Raw genomic sequence first — 26,415 nt, 5'->3', positions numbered from 1 at the left:
CTTTCGTTATCCAGTTTTTCCGGCGAATGGAAAAAGGCGCACTTAATACCCATTCCCAAAGTAAATAGCCCTGCTGAGCTCTCACATTGCCGCCCTGTAAGCATCCTACCTACCCTTAATGTATATAATTATATAATAATCCAAAATACTGGAAAAAGCCATGCACCAGCAATAAAAACGGTTTTTATAAATAATAAAATTTAGGCGCCCAATTTCAAAACTCTTTAGATCCGTGCTAACCAATTTTACAGGAGAAGAAAAAAACTTCGGATTTCTTGTAAGAACAAATTTTTGTGGTTTAAAATGAAAATACACATTTATGACAACTGTTTATTTAAATATTTGTTACTAAGTAGTAAATTTTTATTTAAAAGAAGTAGTTATGGATAAAAATAATAGGGATATAACAAGTTTTGCTACCGCACCATGGAACTAAAAAGTTTTGTTTCAGTATCTGTAGGATTTAGGGAGTTTTAAATAAGTAAAAGTTTATAATTTAAAAACAAATATTTTTTTTTAAATGAAACCTAAAAATTAAATTCATAGTCCATCGTTTTCTTCCATGGGTTCCATTCCTTCTTCTTCTTCTTCTTCAACTTCTGTATCATGAAGTGATTCAATGCCGTTGTCAATTACTTTTTTATAAAATGTTAAACCGACCTCTTCAATGTTTCTTCACACTAAACCAAAATGTTTTTTTAATAAAGCATCCACATCCTTAAGCTTGGCTGGTTTTACTGCACATTCCTTAGGAAGAGGCTCCAAATTTAAGGTAGCCAAGGTTTTTCTTTTTTTTAAAACGGACTTGTATATCTCGAAATCGCTTTTGTAATTTACTTCCCCCTTTACGAACACTACTTGAGTTCCTTTTGAGTTCCATTTCTTTAAAATTGAAATTCTTTTACATGGAGCAAACTTAAAATGCCACTGCCCAGGTGGCTTTATAACCGATTCTATACTTTTTTTTCCAGTTATTATTAAGCTTTTAAGTCTTATACATTCCGAGCACGCATCGGTGGCAGGACTCTTGAAGCTAATATTAAAATCCCTTGTAAATACTTCCCGGAAATAGTCATATTCTACAGCCATCTGCTGTTTTCATCACAGTATATTTTCCACAACTGCCTTATGGATAGATCACTTGGCATATACTGTCGTTGAGATTTATTCCTAGTGTAGTGAGACTGAACACATTTTAACTTTAAAATAAATACTTTTACATTTTCTCTTCTTTCGGCATATTTTGTACTTATCCTATCCCCTCCTCTATTTTCTTTGGGTGGTATAGTGTCAATCAAATAATTTTTAGCTATATTTTGCACCCGAAACCTTGAAATGTCCAAGATAGATAAAAAGGCTTTACTGCAAATCTGGAAAGTGCCATCTTTGGTTTTAAAAATTAAAATATTTTAACGAAGCGGAATTATTTTGAGTTCCTTTTATTGGACGACGCCTTTTTTGGAACATTTGGTTCTGTATGTTTAAGAATAAAGTTATCTTGCGCAATTTTCGTAGTATTTTCATAGAATTTTTCATGAAATCTTCGAATATAGACAAGTTTTCACAGGCAAAAGTACTTTTTTTATGATGACATTTGGGGTGTCTAGGTAGAGTTTTAGGCTTATACCTGCAATAAAAAAAATATTTTAAGTACCTACCTAGCTAACTATTAAAAATTTATTTAAAATATTACCTTTGAACTTTATCTTTTGCTTTCTTCCAGTTTGATGGATTTCGCAATTTCTTTCGGCCTTTACCAGGTGTAGCAAGATAAAATGAGTCTTCCATATCACAATGTGTGTAAGATTCTTTATAGTAACAAATTTTTAACAAAAACAGCACAAATTAACTTTCAAGCACTGCACAAACAAAATCAACGTACCTATTTATATCGCAGTCAAAACAAAACTAAACCATAAAAATATTACTTGTGGAACACATGCCTGTAAGATCTCGCGGAACAAAACAGTTTTGATTCCGCGTATTATTACTGTGGCATAAGTGTAAATGGAAGAAAAGAGTTTTGAAAACGTTGCAGATTAATGGATTAAAACACTTTTGAAACATTATTTACATAGGATTAAAAAAGTTGTGCTACTGTTACTACTTTTTCGAAGGCAATTTCTTTGGGATTTATCAAGTTTTGTGGCCAAATAAATTTGACATCTTATGTCAAACGTCTTAAAGAAGACAGCGCCACACTTATGTCATTTTTGAATAAAAATGGATTTAAGCAGTTTTGCAACTGAACGCCTCAATTATTCCTGATACCCAGTCTGGGTTCAGATCCCGGCATGGTACGAAAACAGCACTATTGCATGTATTCGATGATATTCTTCGCGCTCTGAATAATATAAAAGCTACTGCAATGGTGCTGTTAGACTATAGTAAAGCATTTGATACTCTTGATCATTCTATTTTGCTTGCCAAATTAAATTATTTTGGCCTACACGACTCAGCTTTGTATCTTCGTTGTGATTATTTGGTTAATAGAGAGCAAAGAGTACGTCTCGGCTCAGCATTTTCGCAATATGTAGTTGTAAATTGGTCAGGGAGTGCCGCAAAGTAGTATTCTGGGACCATTTGGAGACCACAGGGGGAAAAAGAGGGAATGTCACAAAATAAAAATACTGAGATATATCGATTTTAAAGTTTGGAACTTCTAAGATTCTTTGACTTAAAAATGAAATGGTTGAGATATATCAAATATTATTTATTTAACTGTCTGCTATACGTATTCAAAAGCATTGTATTTCAAAACACATTTCAATACAAAAAATATACAAAAAACTAAAAAACTTGCAATTCTCCATAGCAAAAATGAGGAAAGTCCAAAAAAAAATCAATTTCCAAAGTAAAAACGGGTAATGTCCAATATTTCAAGGTTTCATCTATCATAGTTATAGTATTTGTTCCATATTGATTTAAGACCTAAAAGTAGATAATATTCTATGAGTAATAGCAATAAACTAATCAAAGGAAATATCGTACCTCCGTAGTTTTATTGCTACTTTTTCTTTTTGTTTTTAGCGGCATGAAGTAACTTATCATAATAGTTTTGAGCTTCTTGAGAACAAAACACTTTCAGAGCTTGCAAATCTTTAAATTTTTCCTTACTTATTGGGATTAGACCCGATAATCGTATTCTATGAGTAAAAGTTTTATATTTAAAAAAAAAACTTACCTTCATACTTTCAGTCAGGATATAAAAATTCGTCATTTCGCAATACAGGATAAATTCTTGTCTGTATAAGTGGTAGTACTGAGCTTTGTTCCCAACACTCATTATAGGAACATCTATGTGAAACAAGTCGGGGGTGCCTAATTGTGACTTCCAATTCCCTCACAGGGCGTATTGCGAACGGACAATTTTTCTTATAATTCAGCTTCACAAAAAAAAAATCCCAGTTTCTTTTTATATCGTGGCCCTCATCCAGGTTTTCGACATGAAATGGTGCTGGCTTAATTCTGGACCTTTCTATTTCTTCGACACAGTGGCTCGGTAGCTCAGCAGGGTGTTTTTGGTTCAGAAGGGCCATGTTTCGGTCGCACTTTAAATAAGGGTGCCCCCTAATTGGAAAAGTTATTTTGAAAGACTCCAGTCTTTTTTTGACATGATTTGAATATAATGCATGTGTTTGATCATGTTATAGTTTTTATTTTGATCCCCACACGAGTCGCAAAATACTTCAAGGTGTTTTATCTGGGGGTCAAGGTAATTTACAACAAAATGATTTAGCATTGAAAGAACTTCGTTACTTCCCTTTGCAGCCACTGTTTTTGGATATACGTAAAAGACGGACTCACCACTTGCTAAGATGTGAATGTTGAACAGGTACACAGATAACTGTCTCTTGTAGTAAACATCATTCGTTGTGATGTTTGGAACGGGTACATTCTTTTGGAAATCGAGACAGATAGCTTCCCGATCTTTAATCTTTCTGGCACCTGATTTTTGAAGATTTTTTTCGGTCGTAAAATACTTGGGCCTTTATTTTGTGGAGCTTATTTTCATTCTCCAGTGTTAGCAAAGATTTCTGTATCTCGGCAAGAACTGATGTAAACGTTGGCATATTATTATTATTTTCAAGTTTTAATGTCAAATCTTTTTTTGTTGCAGTATATTGATCACAAACACTACAGGTGTCTTTACGAGGGTACTCGTACGATATGTTGAATTTTGTATTAAAAACATTTCTATAGAACTTGTATGAAACAGGATGATTAGGAAATTTGTTTTGATATAGTTTATACATTTTTGCAATATTAAGATCTTCACTTAAATAAAGACGATCTGATTTTTTGAGGCCATAGTGGCTTTTGTTTCCCTGAAATGATTTGATATGGGTAACCACATTTTCATTCGTCTGGTCAGAAATTTTTCTAGGTCGATTTAAATGCTTACCTCTCAAATCAACAGGGGCCTTACCCGATGTCTTTAGGGATTTTTGCAAATATTCTAAATTGGTTTTTGTAATCCCATGTATTGCCAAAAATGCCTTGTAGCACACATCGACTTCTAAAATTAATAGATCAAACGAACTTACCTAGTGATGTTCGATCTTAATTATATTGGTCCTCGTCGAAGTAAATAAGGATACTATTGTAGTTTCCCCATTCCTATATTAACTGCCACGCGTTTATAGCAAGAAAAAAAGCGATAAAAGCGAAAAAAGCCCGTCCCTACTGCACCAGCAGCAGTCCCCGCCTCTCTACGGCAATCACTTCTTTAAAGATTATTTACCAAAAATGTCTAAGGGGTAATGTTAAAAACAAGGTTGGGAGGGACTTATTTACTTCGACGAGGACCAATATAATTAAGATCGAACATCACCAGGTAAGTTCGTTTGATCTATTAATTATATTGGTCCTCGTCTCGTAAATAAGGATACCATTGTAGATGTGTAAAGATGACATTTTTGGTATCTAAGTACAAAACACATAAGATACACTAAAGATGCTTTAACATATATGTATGTGTATTCAGATCGATATCTTGATAAGAGGAAACGAAAAAACAACAAAAAACAACCTGGAAATCCACGATTTCCACATAATAAAGGAAAATATATATATATTTATATTTTTTATGGTAAACACAAGCACAAGAGGAAAGTCCTATGTCACTCTTGGAGTGGTGCTTGCGCGAAGATATTTGTGGGCATTTATCTTGAATCGCTGCAGGTTATATGCGTCGGGAAATATGTGAGGTGGAAGCCCGTTCCACAAAGAAGATGTTCTCCAGATGAATGAGTCCCGATACAGCGATGTCCTGGGGTAGGCAGGTGGACTCGATGTTGATGAGCCGCAACTGCTAGACGCGTCCTTCTTGCCGGAACAGCCCTGGGTGGGATCAGGCCTGCCAGCTCAGAGGAGCACTTACCGTGATAATAATGGTAGAATAAACAGAGATCAGCCACCTTTCTTCTGTGCTCCAGACTATCCAGACTATTTGTCAGTTCTGGTTTGTCCATAAGACGAATAGCTCTCTTCTGTATAGAATCTAGCAGCTTTAAACTATGCTTGGGTGCAGAGCCCCAGACATGCGAGCAATACTCGAGGGAAGGGCGTATTTGAGCCTTATAAAGAGTCAGCAGCTGTTCTGGTGTATACAGTTTTTTCGTTTTGAAAAGCACTCCGAGTTTTTTGGAAGCTGCCCTAGCGATCTCTGCAACGTGGTTATGCCAGGACACACTGTTGGTGACTTCGACTCCTAGAAGATGTAAAGATGATTTCATTGGCAATGTTTTCCCTGCCATAACCAGCTCCGGGCCACCAAGGTTAGTCTTCATCGTAAATACTGCAGCCTGTATTTTTTTAGCGTTAAAATTGACCAGATTGTTATCGCCCCACTCCAAGATTGCTCTAATATCGTTGTTGGTTGAAGCTACTTGTTGCTGCCTAAGATTCTGAGAAGTTGCGGCTGTCATTGGTTTGGCGGACTTAAATGTGGAAATAAGTGTGCTATCGTCCGCAAAGCTGTAGATTGGATTGACAGTGGTTCCTAGCAAATCGTTGATATATATCAAGAAAAGGTAGGGGGATAGAATGCATCCTTGAGGGACTCCAGCGTTAATGTTAAATTTGTCGGAGAGGTGTCCATCGACGGCTACTTGGATTGTTCGTTGTTCAAGAAAACTTTTGATCCAATTCAATAATGAGTTTTGTATGCCGATTGAGAAGAGCATGGTTAGTAGTCCCTCATGCCACACTTTGTCAAATGCCTTGGAAATGTCAAGAGCGACTGAGCGGGACTCGCCGTGCTTCTCCATGGCCTCCGTCCACAAGTGTGTGACGTAAGCCAGAAGATCGCCAGTGGATCTAAGCTTTCGGAAGCCGTATTGATGATCGCTGATTAGTCTAGATGATTCCAAATATCTTAACAGTTGTTGGTTGACTGCTTTCTCCATAATCTTCGATATTACTGGAACTAGTGCAATCGGGCGGTAATTGGATGACATCGTCTTCTTTCCCTTTTTGGGTACAGCTTGCACTTGAGCAGTTTTCCAGCTTGTTGGAAATAAGCCCTGCTTATACGATGCCGTGAACAGTCTACATAAGGGAGGAGTCAATTCGTCTGCACAACGTTTTAGTACTAGGGCTGGAATTCCATCGGGTCCAGAAGCTTTGTTGGTGTCTACGCTTTTAAGAATTTTATTTATAATTCGTTGGGGAAACGAAATTTCTCCCATCGATGAATTCACTCTTGGCAAATATGGCGGTGTTTTGCCTTGCGAGTGCAGAGTAGAATTGGACGCGAAGAGTTTACCCAATAAGTTGGCTTTTTCCCTTGCTGTTACCGCGATAGAACCATCATCTGCTGTTAGGGGTGGCAAGGCCGACTTAGCAAATCCTTGACTAACGGCTTTCGATACCGACCAGAAAGATCTTGTTCCATTTGGGTAGTTTAGCAGTTTGTTTTTGATCCTGTTGTTGTGACTCTCTTTGCATTCATCAATAATTCGCTTGCAGCTATTTCTGGAGGTTAAAAAGTTCCTCCAATTTTCGGTGGAAGGATGTTGACGCCATTTGCGATATGCTGCGTTTTTAGTCTTTACTGCCTTTTTGCAATTCAGGTTGAACCATTGCTTGTTGTTTGATCTGCATTTAGTAGAAAAAGGGATATAAGCTTCCATTCCTGCCAAGATCGTCTCTGTAATTTCGTTTGCACATTCTGAGATGTTATTGGTTCTAAGGCAGACTTTTTTCCAAGGGAATAAGCAATAAAATTCCCGAAGATGGTTCCACTCTGCTGATTTATAGTGCCATACCTTCCGCGGCATCGGAGGATCCTGCGTTTTAACATCCAACTGGCAAGAGACTGTTATCAATTTGTGGTCCGATGTTCCTAGGGGGGCCTGTACTGATACAGTGTACGAGTCAGGATCTGAAGCCAAGGTGGCCTATGGTGGCAAATAGCTCAGCTTCTCGTCCTTCATCGTCGTTCTTGTTGCAGAAGCGCAGCCAGTTGATATTGTGAACGTTAAAATTACCCATGACGATGATTTCTGCGCTTGGGTAGTCAATTTGCAGTTGGTTAATGCAATCAACCAGGTTCAAAAAGAGCCGCCTATATTGGGTGTCGCTTGGTGGTCTGTAAATACAACAGATAAATTTCGTGGCTCCACTGGCTATTTTTTTGAACCACATGACGTCGAAGTCCGCAGGTTCAAGCGTTTCCTCCCGCTGGCAACTCAAATCGCTCTTGACAAATACTGCCAATCCAAAGTTTAGTCGAAATCGGGTGTGTAGATCGTATCCAGGATAAATGAGGTGAACATTTGTTGTTGAAGGTTTCACCTTTGTTTCTGCCAATGCCAGAATGTGAGGCTTATTTGATTGCAGGTGTTGGTGTACTGCATTAATATTGGTGTTTAGGCCTCTGATGTTGCAGAAATTGATTTTTAGGCTTTTAAATCCGCCTGATGAACCCCCCCGACCAGCCTCCGCTCGGAGATCCGAATGGGAGGCTAGTTTACCTCCGGAAAGTTTTGGTCGTGAGGGCGCCATCATGCATTTATTTTACTACTCCATTTCCCCTTCCTGGAAACCGGACACATCGACATAGCGGCGAAACGTGAGTTCCATGGAACCACTTCATGCCGCCTAAGTCCTATGTGGTGGTATTGAACCGGGCGATGCAAGTAATCTACCACCAAAGAGGTGGCTCTTTTAGTCGCCTTTTACGACAGGCAGAGCATACCGGAGGGCTATTTTACCCCGGCCCTCCCCGGGGAAAGAATATACTTATAAACAAAAAAAAAATATACTTATAAATAAATTTTAAACTCACTTAAGAACTAAGTACAGTCTTAGCGAAAACACCACGGTCCTGTACAGGACGATTATAAAAGTTTGCGAAGGTTTTTGACCCTGCTGACCAACCAGCTGCTAACCTAATTATATCGTAGCTAATACCTTTCCTCAAAGCTGCTAATGTTGCCGCATGCCTAGTGCTATACGGCTTAAACATGGAAATGTCCACTCCAGATTTAAACATGATGTTCTTAATCCATCTAGAGATGCTTTGAGCAGAGGCATTATGATACGGCTTTTTAAATGTAAGAAAAAGATTGTTACATTTATTAACATCAGATTTTCTTACGTCACTAGTTTTCTCTAGTACAAAAGTGTTCTAGCTACACATATATCATTTTCAAAAAAAGGTAGTACTAGTAAGGAATGTAACTTGTTTTTTCCTGTAGTTTTAATTCTTTGTTCAATTCTTATCTCAATTCCTTTTTCTGAACTCAATATGTTATTAGTATTAATTAAGGCTAAAGTCTGAACCCTTTGTCCTGTAGCCAAAGATATTCCAAGGAGAAATCTTGATTTTTTAAATTTTGGGCATAAGAAAGTACCAAAGTAGGATCCCAAGTATTAGAATACCTAGGTTTAGATGGTCTTAAATTGAAAACCCCCTTAAAAAATCTTTTAATTCTATTGTCTTCAGTTATATTATGTCCCAGAACCTGAGCTATCGCAGATCGATAAGAATTTAACCTCCCATAAGACGCCTCTTTATTATATAAAAGCATTAAAAAATCTAAAACTTTAGGTATAGTGGCCGAATATACATTAACCTGATTATCCCTGCAAAAATTCCACCATAATTTCAATCCCACTTCATACTGCTTCAGAGTTGTTCCCGTAATAGATGCCAAGCAAATGTCTAATGCCGAATCTGAGACGTTACCTAGCTGCAGTGCCTTCCGGATAAGACACCTACCACCAGGGTAAGATGCTTCCATAATGGGTGGGGTGATAACCTATCAATAGAGAGAAGCAAATTAACAGATGGTTTAAAAATCAATGGGTTCTTTATTAACATTCAAATTCAAATTCAAATATATTACTTAAAATTGTACAGTATTGTTACAAAGTTAGTGTTTGTGTCCTAAGTCACAAGTGACTTGTCGGGACACAGTATTTCAGAATACAATAATAATTTAACAATAAATTTGAGAGCTTGTTATAAAAACCAAATTAAATTAACTTAGATAAAATTTGTAAAAGTAATATTTAAATTAATTCATTCTTTTATTCTATCATTAAATAATATTGGCAAATATACCTGTAATTATAACATTTGTTTACATTAGAAAAGGTAGCTTTAATAAAATATTTTCATAGTTACACCTGATCCATTCGGTTATGCGTATAATTAACAGTTTTTTTCTTATAGCCTTAAAAGCGTGTGGTATAAAATTAAAGATTCTTGGCCCCACATAAGATATATGACGTTGACAAATTGTAAAATCTACCTTAGTCAAATAAACATGTTCTCTCGTGACAGATCTAGTAATATTAAGGCGTTGGGGTAGAATCTTATAAATGTTTTTATTCTTCATAAAGTTAAGTGTGCTCTTCAGGTAAAGTTCTCTTACAGTGAGAGCACCACTTTCCAAAAACAAATTAACTGTTGGGTATCTTTTTGGTTTTTTATTTATTATTTTTAGTATATATTTTTGAGTGATAACCAGGTTTGTTAACATTGTGCTACACGCACTATCCCAAATTCTTATACCATAATTTAGAATGGATTCAACCAGAGCCTGATAGACCATCTCCAATAACTCACGAGGCATAAATTCGCGTAGTTGATAAAACTTATAAATTGTTTTCCTTATCTTTTTAGTTATGTAATCAATGTGCATATTGTATCTTAAATTTCTATCAATATAGACGCCGAGGTATTTTGTATACGAAACTGAAGAAATCTTAGAATCGCAAGTACAATTTTCCATCTGATTTGCAAAACAAGGATAAGTATGTATAGTTAGTTCCACAGGTTCTTCTTGTTGATTAGTGTTATAAATCGAGAAATTTATAAAGTGGGTTTTATTACTATTTAGAGTTAGAAGATGCTGATCCGTCCAAAGTTTAATTAATGTGATATATTTTTCAGCTAGCTTTTGCACTTCTGACCATGATTTTGCTTTTACTAGAATTACTGTATCATCAGCGTAACAAATAATAGAACAATTTATTTCAGGTAAAATTCTTGTAAGGTTGTTTATATAGATCAAAAATAAGAGTGGCCCCAGGACTGTAACCTGTGGCACACCACATTTAACTGTACCCATCTCTCCAACAAGATTATTAATTTTTACTTGTTGTGTTCGATCACTAAGATATGATTCAAAGAGTGCTAACTCAGTACCTCTTAAACCTACGTCACCCAGTATTTGCAAGAGAATGTGATGTGCCACAGTGTCAAAGGGTCTTGCAAGCAAAAAACATTGAAGTAAACACTAGATACCATGGCTGGGTGAGCCAGTCAGGTACCACGATTATTCCAGAAGCCTTATCATTAAGAATTTTATTTAATGTTTTTTAAAATAAGAATAAAAGGAGGAAAGGCATAGAAATTTAAATTTTCCCAATTTAATGTAAAGGCATCAACTTCATAAGCCTCAGGATCTTTTCGCCATGAGACAAATTTTGCACATTTCTTATTAAGGCGAGAAGCAAACAGATCAATATCTGGTGTATAAAAAACTTCTGTAATCTTATTAAAGTAGAAATCGTTAAGCTCCAATTCAGTTTCAACAACTAATTGACGAGAACCCAAATCTGCCTCTTTATTTTCAGAAGATCTAATTTATGATGCAAAAACTAAAATATCCCTTTCCTCACACCAGTCCCAAATGCTTTTAGATAAAGTATGTAAGGTGTCATAACAAATACCCCCCCCCCCATCTTGTTTATAAAGGCAATTGCAGTTGTATTGTCAACACACAATAAAATTCTTTTTCCTCTGAGGTCTTGAGCGAAACATTGGAGACCAAAAAAGGCAGCCTTAAGTTCTAAAAAATTAATAGGCAAATTTTTTTCTTCGGGGGACCAAAAACCATGTGATGATTGCCCCCTCGTAAAAGACACCCCACCCCGTTAAAGAAGCATCTGAAAAGATTGTTAGGTCAAAATTATGGGGCTTTATAAAATTTTTTGATAATGGAATTTTTGTCAACCACCAATTAAAATCTATTGAAAGACTACTTGGAATAATCAATTTCTTATCAAAATCACCTTTAGATCTCTGAAGAGCTCTAAATTGTACTCTTTCAAAAGATTTTAAATGCATCCAACCATAAAGTATAGCCGGACAAACGGATACAATTTTACCTGTTAGACTGGCAAATTCCCTGATCTGACAAATTCTCTTCTTTTGAAATTCTGATAATAAATATAAAAGTGATCTTTTCTTACTGTCGGTAAGGGCTAAAGAAAGATCTACAGAATTATAAATGAATCCTAAGTATTGAATACTTTATTTTGGGTTAATCTCACTCTTATCATAATTAATTATAATATCTTGTTTTTCCAATGTGTTTATGGTGAATGTGACATTATGTCTACAGTTTTTAAGAGAGTTTCCGAGCAAAAGGTAATCATCAAGATAAACTACCGATCTGAAATTATTATTTGCGTGCAGCATATTTTTGCACTGATCTGTGTGGATATTGGACAACTGCATCGCTAACACGGTCAATATTTTGATTAGTGCGCACATTTCGTAAGATTCCAGAAGGATGAATAATTTCAATCCCTTTCTTCAAATTTATTTATTCAAGAATTGATGAGATTGGTTGTGGCGTTAACTTTACAGTGTTACTATTTTGCCAAAAGTTTGCAGACGGTAGCTCAGAATTATTGGAGGCTTGGGATTGTTCGAAGGTTCACTTATGACTGGCTATTAAAGAATATAATCTTGATTAAAACTATTAAATAAGAGGGCGCCACTTAGTTTTTTTTTATAAATGAGAGAAAACTAAGAAAAAGACTTGGTATATAGGTTTCAACTAACAATTAAATGACCCTGAATAAAGTAGATTTAAAGAGGCAAAAAAAATATCCCAACAACACAACCAAACTATATCTACATCAAAGACATGCATACACCTCACTCTCCAATCCGTCAAATGTCAATAACCCACCATGAACCAAAACATGAACAATGCTGATATGACCAAAATAAGCCTGTCAAAAGCAACATCCAAACCATGATTAGGCCACTAGGCAGATTTCAGCACCTGAAAAATAAATTGCAACCATTAAAGTTTCCAGCATATACTTGCATTACGCAGGGGAAAGTTCATGAACCCTCCCACCCAAGGCACATCAGCCCTAACCAAGCTATATCCACTCAACCACCAAAAAAGGCACTGAAAAATACCGAACAAAAAATAACTAAAATTACAGACAAGAAACTGACACACTAAATCATGACACCGACCAAATATCTGCAGCAATAAATTGAAATCAAAGATATACTAATAAAAATTCAAATAAGTGAGACAAATCCATGGTTAGTAACATTTAAACAAATGGAACAAACCGGCCCGTATACTCCTCCAAGAAACGAACGGCTAGCCTTCAAAATCGAGGCCGCGAATTTATGCCACCCGTAGCTCAGCTATCCGGACTGGGAATCATTAACACTAGCTCCAGCCCTGACTCCAGCCCCACCGCCCTCAGCAATTTCTCGGGGAAATCAAAAGCCTGCAGCCATCAACAGTTGAAGAAGAATAAAGAGGAAAACGGAAAAGTAAAACCCTAAAACAATGGTTGCCATTGTATTCACTATCGATAAAAAAATGAATGGCGTTAAAAATGTGACACACTCACCTTGCTAAGTTTCATTATCTATCCATCAAAATCTTGGGCATCCTGCACCAGAATTATGAATGAAACGGTTCCCTAAAGGAACAAGATTAAGGGCTATAAATTATAAACCATATTGGCCACTTCCTGCTTCTCAAACTTCGGAAATAAAAAACTGGCCTTTTACGTGTGCTTCTACCTGCGACACGGGAACAAATCCTCGAAAAATGGATGCAGTACCGACTAAATAAGTAACGACCCCACCTCTCGCCTGAGCTGTCAATATCAGCCAATCAGAGAAAACATTAATTAAGACCAACCAGAAGAGTGACGGACCGTCAACAGAAAGCATGAATAATTAAACCAGGAGAGTGATGCGTTACAGTAGTAATATGTCATTGACAGAGTGAATTCAAAGAAATATGAATATAAGAAGTTGACTGAAATTATTAATGTAATTATTGAAATTAATGAAATACCAATGGAGCGTTAGTGAACATAAGGAATAGAAAAATAAAACGATACATGGTACTAGGTGCTTCACTGACGTTGTGAAGAGCATAACGAGCACCCAACCGACGTAAAACTGCGATGTAGGAATGATTTAATTTATAAAAGCTATGGACATAAAACGCACGTTGTTGGGTATCAAATCGATTCATTATTGCATCTGTCAATTCCGATAATAAATTTCGAATTGCTTGATCCATTGCGAAAAAGTAGGCAATTTATTATAAAAAGGTATTGTATAATAGGTGAATTTTTAAACCATATTGTATTTTAAATTAAACCTTATGTCCCTACCTTAAAATATTGTATAACGTTTAAACAACTCATGTCAGCTTTACAATAATACATTTTAATAGTATTAATTCTAAATCTGTTCAAAACCAAAAACATATTTAGAATTGATAAAAATTCCGTCAGATCAAAGCAATTGAAGTTAATTTTGTTAGTAAAACTATTATAAAAAAACTGAATTGAAACTATGAAGATAACTTTATTATATTACCCACCCGTTTTATTTTAAGGCCTCTGAGGGCGGGAGAGTTCAATATATTTTTTTTGCGGTCGCTTAATATTTGGCTTCTTTAAGTAAGAATAAAAGGACCATAACACCATTATTTATCGAATCTCAATGGCTAAGACTGGAGGGATAATTCAAAGTGTATATGGCTAGTCTCATTTAAAAAAGTCCACAGTAGTCCCTAGGTACTTGTATGAAAAGCTGGTAAGCTGCAGTAGCATTCATGGTCGTGATACACGTCATTCTAAAAATTTTTGTGTCCCAAAGCATAGAACTACCAAATTTCAAGCCTCAATTAGTTATACCGGTGTTAAAATCTATAATGCGTTGCCTCATGATCTGAAGTGTAAGCACTCACTCGCTTCCTTCAAAAAATCTACCAAACTCCATTTTAATAGTAGTTTATAGTTTAGTATTTTACGAAAATCATGTTTTTTTTCTTTTTTTCACTTTTTAGTTAACTGTATTACTTGATTAAATGTATGATATGATTATGTCTGTGTGGGATCGTTTTGTTTTATAAACTTAATAATAGTTACTAATTTTGTTTTGAGGTTACATGTTTGTTGACATGGATGGTTTGCAAAGTAAATATCTGAAAGAAAATAGTGAAAATAATTGTAAATACTGCAAAAGAAAGGCACTGGATCCCGTTGTTTGTATCCTTTGTGAAGCTCGCTATCACCCAAGTTGTTCTACCAGGGTGGGAAGACTGAATAAGGGAGAAAAGTTCACTTGCTGTGAAAACCCAAAACAAAGTGAGGTTAAACTGAAAAAAGTCAGGAAGAACAGTGAAAGAGAGATGAAGAAAAAGAAAATCAGAGGAATCATCAAGGAATCTTTTCAACAATTTTTAATGCCCTTAGAACAGAAAATTGAGAATAAGCTGAAAGATGTTGAGTCATCAATACAATTTATGTCAGACTCCTTTGAGGAACAAAGAAAGGGTTTTGATGAGCTTTTAATGGAAATTCAGAACCTTAGACAGGAAAATGTTGCATTGAAGGCAAAACTGGCTACCCTGGAGGAGAGAATGGATGACATTGAGGTTGCAGAAAGATCGAATAAAATCATTATTTCAGGTATACCTAAACAGCCTAAAATGAACACAAATGGCATTGCTTCAAATATACTTAGAGCTCTGAACTTGCCTCTAGGTAACAAGAACATTTTGGAAAGCTACAGGGTTAATAAAAATGAAGACGATCCAATCTTCGTAAAGTTGCATAGCATACAGGACAAAAGGGATATTTTAAAGGCAATTAAACAAATGAAAGGCCTTACAACCAAAAAATGTAACTTAACTGGTCCTGATCGCAAGCTGTACATCAATGAAGACCTCCCCGTTCTTAAAAGGAACCTTTTTCGAAAAGCCAGAGAAATTCAGAAAGTTAAAGGTTATCGGGCTGCATTTTGTGTGAATGGAATAATTTATCTGAAAAAGACAGACCAGGACCGTCCCATCAAAATAAGGAGAGAAGAGGACCTTACCCAAACTTAAGTAAAAAGTAGATATAGGCTTACTTAGTACATAAGAAATTAAAACTTTTTACATTCACTGATCTTAATAGTATATTGGATAATTATAAACAAATCTCTAGAGTTACTTATACCTGTGATAGTTTGTTACAAATAAATTATTTTGATAATCATCTATATGATGTAAACATAAGAAGCGCTTACAAAAATTTTGATCAGTTTCTTGTCTTTTTGGAATCGATAGATAAATCTTTTGATATTATTGTTATGTCTGAAACTCACAACATATACTCTAAGAGTGATTTTAACATACCTGGGTATGCAGTGTTTGTGTTTTTCAATGAGAGCATTTTAAACCGATGTGATAGATGTCTTGTTTATGTTAAAAATGAATATTTTACTGAATCTCGGGTAATAGTTGATGATAGTCTAAAAATTCTTAAGGTCTCACTGAAAAAGAACTGCAAAAATGTAAATGTTTTAGCTACATATAGAACGTTTTCTCTATCAGCGGAAAATTATCTTGAGAGTTTGACCAAAATACTTCAATCTCTAAAGTTAGATTAAAACAGCATAAATGTATGGGTTGGGGACATGAATATCGACTTATTAGCTACTGAGTCTGATATAACAAATAACTATCTTACAGTACTTCAGGTAAATGGTTTTGGAAGTATAATAAATAACATAACAAGAAAATCTGAGCATACAGGCACATATCTAGACCATTGTTTTGTTAAATGTCAAAGCGAATTATTTGAAAATATTAATTCTGTTATTTTGGAGAACGATCTTACAGATCACTATCCTATTCTTATTAATATACTACTGAGCAATGAAAAGGAAGACTTTCCACACAAAAATTATATTATCAATACTATTAATTAAGAAAATCTTTCCGAGCAGTTAAATAATGAGAACTGGGATGATATTATGAGAGAGACAGATATTGACATAGATATGAATATCTTTATAGATAAACTAATAGTTATGATTTCTAAGTCCACCCTTACTAAAAGAATTAAAAGTAAAAATAGGAGATTGAAATTTTGTATTACTAGTGGTCTCTTAATATCAATTAGAAATAGAAATAAATTGAAAAAAGAATGCACACACAATCAAAATAATATCATGCTAATCAATCGATACAAAACCTACAGAAATATGTTAAGTAAATTAATAAAAAATGCTAAATATGTTTTTTATAAAACATTAGCATAGGAAAATGATCAGGGTAATGGATCGGTAATTAATTCTATAAAAAATTACCTAAATGTAGAAATAACCAATAAAAAGGAAATTGCAAACGAATTTAATTCTTACTTTTGTAGTATTGCAGAAAGACTGGCTGAACAAATGCAACATAATGATCATGAGATGAACTGGAGGGAGGAGAGAGGGACATATTCATTCTTTCTGAGCCCTGCATCAAATGAGGATATAATAGAGGCAATATTAAATTTAAATAAAGGGGTGAAGGGTGGTGAGGACAATATTTCCTCTGATATAATTAAATTAAACTATAACTCACTAATTAAACCACTGAAACATCTAGTTAATCTCATCTTTAATACAGGTGTTTTCCCTGAGATTTTAAAAACAACTATTATAATTCCATTACATAAGCAGGGGGATAAAAAATCGGTATCAAATTATAGACCAATAGCATTGACTAGCAGTTTAAGCAAAATAGTTGAAAAATGTCTCAAGGAAAAAATATTGAAATTTCTAGAAAAATACAACCTTCTTCATGAAAACCAATTTGCCTTTAGAGAGTGCCTAAGTACAGAGAACGCATTAGTAAGAGCTACAGAAAAAATTATTAGATGTTTAGATGAAGGAAAAAAGGTAGTGGGTATCTTTCTAGATTTAAAGAAGGCCTTACAGGCCGATACTGTGTCACGCCAAATTCTTCTGAAGCGTCTAGAACAAATTGGAATTCGAGATACGACTAACAAATTAATAGAATCCTATTTAAAAGAGAGAAAACAAAATACAACTATTCTAGATCAACAAAGTGACAGCCTTCGAATGGAGTTTGGTGTGCCACAAGGAACAGTTCTCTCATCCCTTTTGTTTATTATATTTATTAACGGAATTATGAAGCTGTTATACAATAATGCTATATTCTGCTTTGCTAATGACACAGCAATTATTTTAAGCGGCAATAGTTGGAATGAGGTAAAGATGAAAGCCGAATCAGCTCTACAGAAAATTAAAATGTGGCTAGACAATAGTCTTCTTTCATTGAACATAGAAAAAACTGAATTTATGACCTTCTCCTTCTCTATTCGTTCCTTGCCTAACTTTCAAGAGCTGAAAAAGCATTATTCTTTGTGTAGTAATGGATTAAACTGTAATTGTGAACAATCAATTTCTAGAAAACCTTCGTTGAAGTATCTTGGTGTAATCCTTGATGAAAACATTACTTGGAAGGAGCATATAAATTATGTTACAAATAAAATCAGAAAATTGATCTACAAATTCTATAAACTCAGATATATCTTAACATTCAAAACCTTAAAAACTGTTTACTATGCTCTTGCTGAATCTATTTTGAACTATGGCTTAGTATTATGGGGGAATGCTGGCTCATCAATACTCTCTAAGCTGCAAGTTACACAAAAATGGATTCTAAAGATAATGGTCCACAAAAAGAGAACATATCCAACAGATCTAGTATTTAAAGAGAGTAATGTGCTAAATATAAATCAATTATATGTTAAATCAGCAATTAGATTTATGCTAAAAACCAAATATTTCAGAGATGATATAACGCATGGTCTAAACACTAGAAATTTATCACAAGGAAATGTACAACTAGAAAATCCAAAATACATTAGATGTAGAAATCACATTTATTGTGTTGGTCCAAAAATATTTAATGATCTTCCAAGAAATATAAAGATGCAAAAGTATTCTAAACCTAACTCAGAAATAACCAAATGGATTATTATTAGTAATAATTATAGAATTTCCTACCTGATCTGAATTAGTCTGCCGTTCTTGTTGGAATATTTTGTTTTTCTTTGGTTTTAATTTATATTGGTAGGGTGTATTAATGAGATAAAGTATAAATTTATATTCGTGTAATATGACCTCTTTATTTATATTGTTGTTATGTAGATGTGAGTGCACACACAATGTTTTTATATATCATTGTGCACTGGATTTAGCAGTAGAAAACTTGTTTTATTTTTGTTTGAGGTTTAATAGTTTACGAATTTTGTAATTTAAGTTTCCAAAATGTATGTATTTTTGTATCTGCTAAAAAAAATAATTTATAGTTTGAACATATACAGATCGTGTTTTCGTTCGTTACTTATAGGAAACCGCATAGAGGCGAAATTTTGCAACGTCGCGCGTGTTCAAGTGCCTGCGACAGAGCACCGGCCCGAGGACAGGATTAGTAAACATCTAACTTTCGTGCGGGCTACGTCGTTTGGCGACAAAATGTTCCAAAATATTACGCGAAAATCCTGGCATTTAAAATATTACTAAATTCATGCTTGTAAATGGTCTGCTTAAGGTAACCCCACAGATAAAAGCCATTTGGAGACAAATCTGGAGATCTAGGAGGCCATTTAATATCGCCAGTCCCACTAATAAGGCGGTTAGGAAAAGTATTTGTTAAAAATTCTTTTACCCTAGCCGCGTTATGAACAGAACAGCCATCTTGCTGAAAACAAACCGATGCCAGGTAGGATTTGAATGGCAGGAAGAACTTGGTTTTGCAGCAACTCAAGGTACTTTTGGGCGTTTAAAGTGCCATCAATAAAAAATGGCTCTATAACATTGTTGCCCAAAATACCTGCCCAAACATTCAATTTCTGAGGATACTGGGTACGAAACTGAAAACTTCTGTGCTCGTTTTCCTGAGACCAATAACAAACAATGGAAGGATTGTGTTTGCCATGTAATGGAAAAGAAGATTCATCAGAAAACAAAATATTTTTTAATAAATATTCGTTTTCATTTGCCTTTTCCATCATGGTTTCACAAAAGGGGACCGTCGACATAAAGGATAGTGGATTTTGCAAAAAAAAAAAATTTCATAAGAAAGTACTTATTTTAACTAGTAAATTAAAAGAAAAAAAAATGCGGTAAATGCACTTTTGTAACAATTATTTTAGTTTAAAATGGGCAAAAATTTACTTATGTATTCTCTTTTTATTGCAGCTCGTTGGTTTCGCCGACATAATATTCGATCGAATTGAAGCGACGTTGTCAGATTGCAAAAAATATTTTAAAAGTCGCATCGTAACGATTAGGTGGTATTAAGATTCTTGGATTTTGATAAAAATAAAAAAAAAACATGGCGTAAATAAAAAAGGGGACTAACGCTAATGCGCGTTTATAATTTTTTCAGACAAAAGAAACCAAACTAAACATAATGAAAAAATTTAATTAAAGTGTAATTAAACGTTAACTTTCTTATAACATAATCAAAATTATTAATAAACTTTCAAACATTTTAACAAAAATTTCTAAAAATAAATAAACTAGAAAAAAATACACGGTGGTAACGGGACCACAAATACAAATTAAACATAAAGAAAAAACATATTAAAGTGTATAAGAAAAAAACCCTTTTTAACATAATCAAAATAAACTACAAAAAAATAAAAATACAGAGTGATTCATAATGAATGGGCCACTAACCCATACTCAAAAAAAAGTTAATATTAAAGGGTTATGCCAAACCCAACCCAACCCAACCCAACCCAACCCAACCCAACCCAACCCAACCCAACCCAACCCAACCCAACCCAATCCAATCCAATCCAATCCAATCCAATCCAACCCAACCTCAACCCCCTTATCACCGTTTAATATATGTACAAGGGGCACGGGGCATACATGATAAATGAACGTCAGTTAATAATTTACAAATAGACGTTTATATTTTACTGTTGTCCTATAGTCTGTTGTACTATAGCCCATTTATTATGAACTATTGTGTATAATAACAAAAGAAGACTAAAATTAAGAATATTTTTCAGCAACATGGAGAGTAAAATTATAAAACCTCTGTTGTGCTGTAGTTCCAAATATTTGCCGCCACATGAACAAGTCAATATACTCGGGCAAAAATGGAGATGCCATGACCCCAAGCCTTCTTAAGTACATTTTCAGGAGACTCCAAAATCCCTCGACTTGGTTTGTGCACACACCTGTATCGAGATCAACAAAGAACCTCGAATGATTGACTGACCGATGAACGTACCCCATCCTATTCAGCCTTTTATATGCACGCCATTCATCGGTCCAAATTTCTGAACCTGACCTAACAATGTTCCGAATTATTGGTATTAAAGTATCAGCAGATCTGTCTGGAACATACATATACATATACATAAATCCCAATGACCCATTTTTGTGCTACGTGCCTTCCCCTATGATACTTTCTACGGGTTATAACGGATTCGTCGATTTGGACGACATGTCCTGGGCCTCCCACTAGAAAAAGATCACCCTGATCAGGTTGTAGTATCTTCCATGTAGCAATATCTCGACAATAACGATATTGTTGAATCACCATTTCTCGACTAACATTTAGTGCCTGAGCTGCGCAACCAGAACGAATATCGCATGCCCACAGCCACATTAATTTAATTATTGTGCGAACGGGAACTTTACAATTTTCAAAATAGCTACCATTGAATATTGAGTAATCCTTGTGGCATTTTGAACAGTAAAATGCCGTATTTAATGAATTATACGGCATTTTTAATTCTTTTAATGCAGTAACGCCGACAATTTCTTTTAACGCACCTATAATTTTGTTTTAATAAATTACATTCTTGTAAATAAACTCCTGGACAAAATTATTGCACCACTAATTATTTTGTCAAGACAATTTAAATAAAAATAAATATCAGTTAAAACAGTTATAATATCTTTTCTCGTATAAAAAGCAGAACTGGACAAAAACTATGTTTATGCTTTATCATGGAACATGCTGCTCGTGAGGAGTGAGAATACATCCGCAGAAAAGTTTTCATAATTTGATACGAGGACTTCAAGCGGTCATTGCAGCTAGAGGTGGCAATACACGTTATTAAGAATTCATTATGGGTCTAGTTTTATTTTTGTATCAAAATTGAAGTTAGTGAAAATCGATGCTTTTCCTTGTATTGAATTTAGTTACTTAAATCTCGTTTTGTTAAATAGAATATAATTGTTTTTGTTAATTAATAATGCATAGTTAACAATGCTTATAAGTTTGCTTATTTTTTTATCTTTATTAAAAAAAAAATCTCTAAAAATTAAGTGGTGCGATAATTTTGTCCAGGAGTTTATATCACAAGATCCTCGTCACTTTTGTTGCAAGTATCATAAATTGTATCTAAATTATTCACATCCATGGTTTAGCACTTTACACATAAAACTTTTAAGAAAATACTTAAAATTGATGCTCCTCACTTATCAAAACAATAAAACATTTTGATAGAATTAAAAAGTAACTAAAAATAACATACAGGCTAATAATCACAACGGCAACGTCGCCAAGAGCGTCGGTAAAACAGCGTCAACGTGACTAACGAGAGTCGACCGTCGACCGTAGAAATAATAAATAACAATCGACACGTTTTCATCATGGCTGCCCGAGAATATTTACAATCAAACAAAATATCATTATTTTTTGGTTAAAAGGGAGTTTTTGTCCAAATAATTGCTCTATTTCAGAAGTGTATAGAGCAATAAACTGGGGAATTCCGTTCTGTTTGGCTACATTTCGTGGTAGTTCATAGGCGCAGGTACTTATAATATTATATGAATTTAATTTTCACGGATTAAATGCCTTTATTTTGAAAGAGATTAAATACTAAATAAATACTTTTAATCCTTTTGTATAGGTACCTATCTTTTAACGCTTTGTAACATGCAAAAATGGGGTCAGGTAATATATACAGACTATAAATACTTTTAAATCATATTTTAAACGTTAGAAGTCACTGCTACGCTGTAGTGTAATCACAATATTATTATCCCAATATTTAAAAAAATGGAGGTATTCAGTCCAACGAAAAGATGTACTAAAAATTTTCCACTATCGCTGAGTGAAAAAGTTATTATTTTAAATGTACATGATTGCATAAAACACGTTTACCCTAGTTTTACTGTGCAAGAAATTGTTGAAAAATGTTCTTGAATGAGTGGAATTGGAAAGTCCACCATTTTCAAATTGTTGCGGGAAAGAAAAGTAGCAGGTCAAGTGGAATCTCTCAAGCAAAAGCCAGGACGACCTACAAAAGTCCTTGATGAAAATGCTAAATGTATAATTCGAAGAAAAGTTCACTCTTTTTATTTTAAAAAGGAAATACCCACCCTAGACAAAATTTTAATGGAGCTTGGCCGAGATGACAGTATTCCGTTGATAAGTAGAAAACTTTTATGGAAAACTTTAAAAAATATGGATTTTGCCTGGGAAAAGCATAACCGCAAAGCACTTTTACTGGAGAGCGACGAAATTGTTTGTTGGAGACGACCATACTTGAGAAGTATCAAGCAGTACCGCAGGGAGCAAAAGAAAGTTTTTTATCTTGATGAGACGTGGATTAACGAATGTTATATAGTCCAAAAAATGTGGCAAGACAAAAATATAACCAGTGCTCGCCAAGCTTTCATAGAAGGCCTGTCTACGGGTATTAAAGTACCTTCGGGAAAAGGAAAAAGACTTATAATCACACATATTGGAAGCGAAGAGGGATTTTTAAAAGAAGGTCTGCTAACCTTTGAGTCGACTCGCACAGGAGATTACCATGAAGACATGAACTCAGACGTTTTCGAGGACTATTTTGGTGAAATGATAAAATTTCTTCCGGCTAATTCGGTGGTGGTTATGGATAACGCAAGCTATCATTCACGGCGAATAGAGAAGACGCCAACTTCAAGTTGGAGAAAGCAAGAAATTATCGATTGGCTGACTGCAAAAGGTATTGCGTTTGAAGCAAATTTGATAAAAAAAGAACTGCTGGCAATAACAAACTTACACAAAACTCGTTTCATGAAATACGCCGTGGAAGATATAGCCGAAAAATATAATATAACTGTACTGCGCTTACCGCCATATCATTGCGAACTAAATCCTATAGAACTGATATGGGCGCAGGTAAAAGGATTTGTAGCAAGACAAAACACGACTTTTAAAATGAAAGATGTTAAGCTACTGTTTGATCAAGCCATTACGGAAGCGACACCAGAGAATTGGCGAAAAGCAGTCCAGCATGTAATTAAGCAAGAGGACAAAATGTGGGATCTTGACAACCTCATCGATCAGACAGTCGATCCTTTAATTATAATGTCAAGAGGTGATGACAGTTCGTTAGATGACGAAGAAGACTACAATCTATTATAATTTAAAATTGTTATGCACTGTTTACAAAAGTGCCAGATCCAAAAGTGACATTTTCAACTGTTTTACTCTACATATTATGTTCAATAAATTTGTGAAAAAAATATATTATTCCATTTAAACAAAAGTAACTTTCTAAAATAAAATAGCATTTAAGTACATTAATTATAAGGTAAAAAACAAGTCCCAGTTGCACGCCTTTGGCGAACCGTTTTCAATGTTTATCAGTGGGTAACAATGGGCAAAACTCATAAATTGACCCAAAACCGGGTGGCACTACCTGCAATCAACGAAAAGAAAGAATTTTACATTGAAACTAATACCCAACTAAGGTAGTGGCATAAAATATTGGTGGATCACCAGGTACCACTTTTGCATACCTAATGAGGTTTTATTGCTCTACACACTTCTGAAATAGAGTATAGATGTGATTATCCACATGTAAGTAAGTGTGAATTATAATAAAATATTGTTAAATTAAGGAACTTTAAAGGAAAAATTGAAGAAATTACTATCCTTATTATCGACAATAGCCCCTGGGCCACTTCAACAGGTGGTTCTTGACGTTTTGTGTGGCATTTTTTACAATCTTGAAGACAAAAACATGTCTCAAAATTTGTAACCACATTTAAAACTGTTTTTGCACAAGGAATCGGTCTATTCTCAAATGTCACTGAAAACAGATCTCTACATTGTACTGTCGAATTGCCTCCATAAAACCATTTAATTAGTTGAACTCTTTCGGAAGGGGTATAAACAGCCATAGTGAAAAAAAACACGAAAATAACGCTCAAAAATTATTAATGCAACGTGCAGTAACACAGCAAAGCGAGGTCTGCTGACTCCCGGTTCAAAAAATAAAAACGAAAAATTCCGCCGCCTGCAAGCCGCAACCAAGCGGTGTTGCCATTATTTTGGGTAATACGTAGCTCACGATAACACGATCTGTATATATTATGTATTGAAGTACTATTTTAAGTGTGCGGTTAGATAGAGTAGCCATAGGCTAGATCTCGCCGCATTTATAATTGTTATTGTATTTTTTTATTTCCGTAATATAAAGACATATTTATTTATTATTATATTCTTTTCAGTTAGGTCAAATTTACGAATATTAAATCTAACATACCTAAACCACGATTTATAATGAAAAATATAAAACTGACAAAGACTAATCCAAATACAATTTGTGTAATAAACGAAGCATTAAAAGTTTTCCATATTTTAAGAAAATCGAGTTAATTTAAAAGACCAGGCCAGATGCATCAGCGTTACCGTGTTTTCCTTTTTTCGTAACGTTTTCATTACACCCTTGAGAATATGGCAATAAGGGATAATAAACTATTAATTACCGGTCTGCAAACCGTAAAGAAATTAAGATTAATATGTTTTTAAAATTTAAAATTAGATTTCAGGATTTACAGATTATTTTATATCTTCTCTTGATACACCTTTTATTCGTGGTAAAGAAAAAATAAACGAAAGAATTCTTAGTTACAAAGCAATTACGAAAACACGCAAAAATAAAATAAAACCTCGTTCACTCAGATTTCAATTTTTTGTTTGATATTGAACCCGGCCTTTCACCTCCATCTGCTTCCACTAAAGGGAAAGTTTCTCGTTATTGAAAGATTTTTGTTGGGAATGATTTTAAGTTGTGCACTCCCTCTAGTGCTCGAGATAAGTTCGTAAGTTTGATTGCTTGGATACGTATCAGCAAGACTCTGAGTTTACTTATTTTTGAGGCGGAATTGTTTTTAAAAATTTAAAAGAAAAAAGTTTTGCCTTGAGCTTCGTATCCAACTGTGTTATAGGCCAGAATTATAATTAATGTCATTGCTGTAATTATTATAAAAATCTGCTTTTACTTAGATGATGAATCATTAAGTTCTATAGTGGATTTCAGAATTATATAGAGCAGTGGGTTATGTTTCCTATCACGTTAATAACGTTTTAAAAAACTTTTATTTTGACAAGCCGCGATACAATGTACTCTAAGCAAGAACGAAGATTAACTTAACTTAATATTAAAAAAATGGAATCGGTAAATGTGTAAGCAAATAGTTAGCGAAAATGTCTAGAAATAATGAATATTTTATTTACGCCAAACTTTGGTATTTTAAATGAATACTTTTAGTGTGGTACCTACATCATTTTAAAATTCTTACATTTTTTATAATAGATCATCAAAAAAAATACAAGCAATTTAGAAGTTAAAATGTGTGGTAACAAACAGTACATTTAGTTCAAGCAAATTATTTATTTTTTTAAGTAAAGAATGTGTACCGTTATTTGCGAGAAAAAAGAGTGTCTTCAAATTTTTTGCAAAAATCTTTGCAGTCTTATAACTTTGTATGTGTATTTATTTCACTTATATTTTTTGCGAAACCTACCTAATAGGTCCAAAAAAACACTGCAATACCTTACATTACTTACTGGTTCC

At 34.4% G+C, this 26,415-nt stretch overlaps 1 protein-coding gene across 1 annotated transcript in view; it reads left to right on the top strand.

Moving 5' to 3' along the window:
• Nucleotides 1-26,415, top strand: part of LOC126739177 (E3 ubiquitin-protein ligase TRIM9) — a 390,452-nt gene that overhangs the window by 112,802 nt on the left and 251,235 nt on the right. The window lies entirely within an intron of this gene.

This window comes from Anthonomus grandis, chromosome 8 (genome assembly GCF_022605725.1).
Source record: "Anthonomus grandis grandis chromosome 8, icAntGran1.3, whole genome shotgun sequence".
Taxonomy (NCBI): domain Eukaryota; kingdom Metazoa; phylum Arthropoda; class Insecta; order Coleoptera; family Curculionidae; genus Anthonomus; species Anthonomus grandis.
This window is presented reverse-complemented; position numbering and strand designations above follow the sequence as displayed.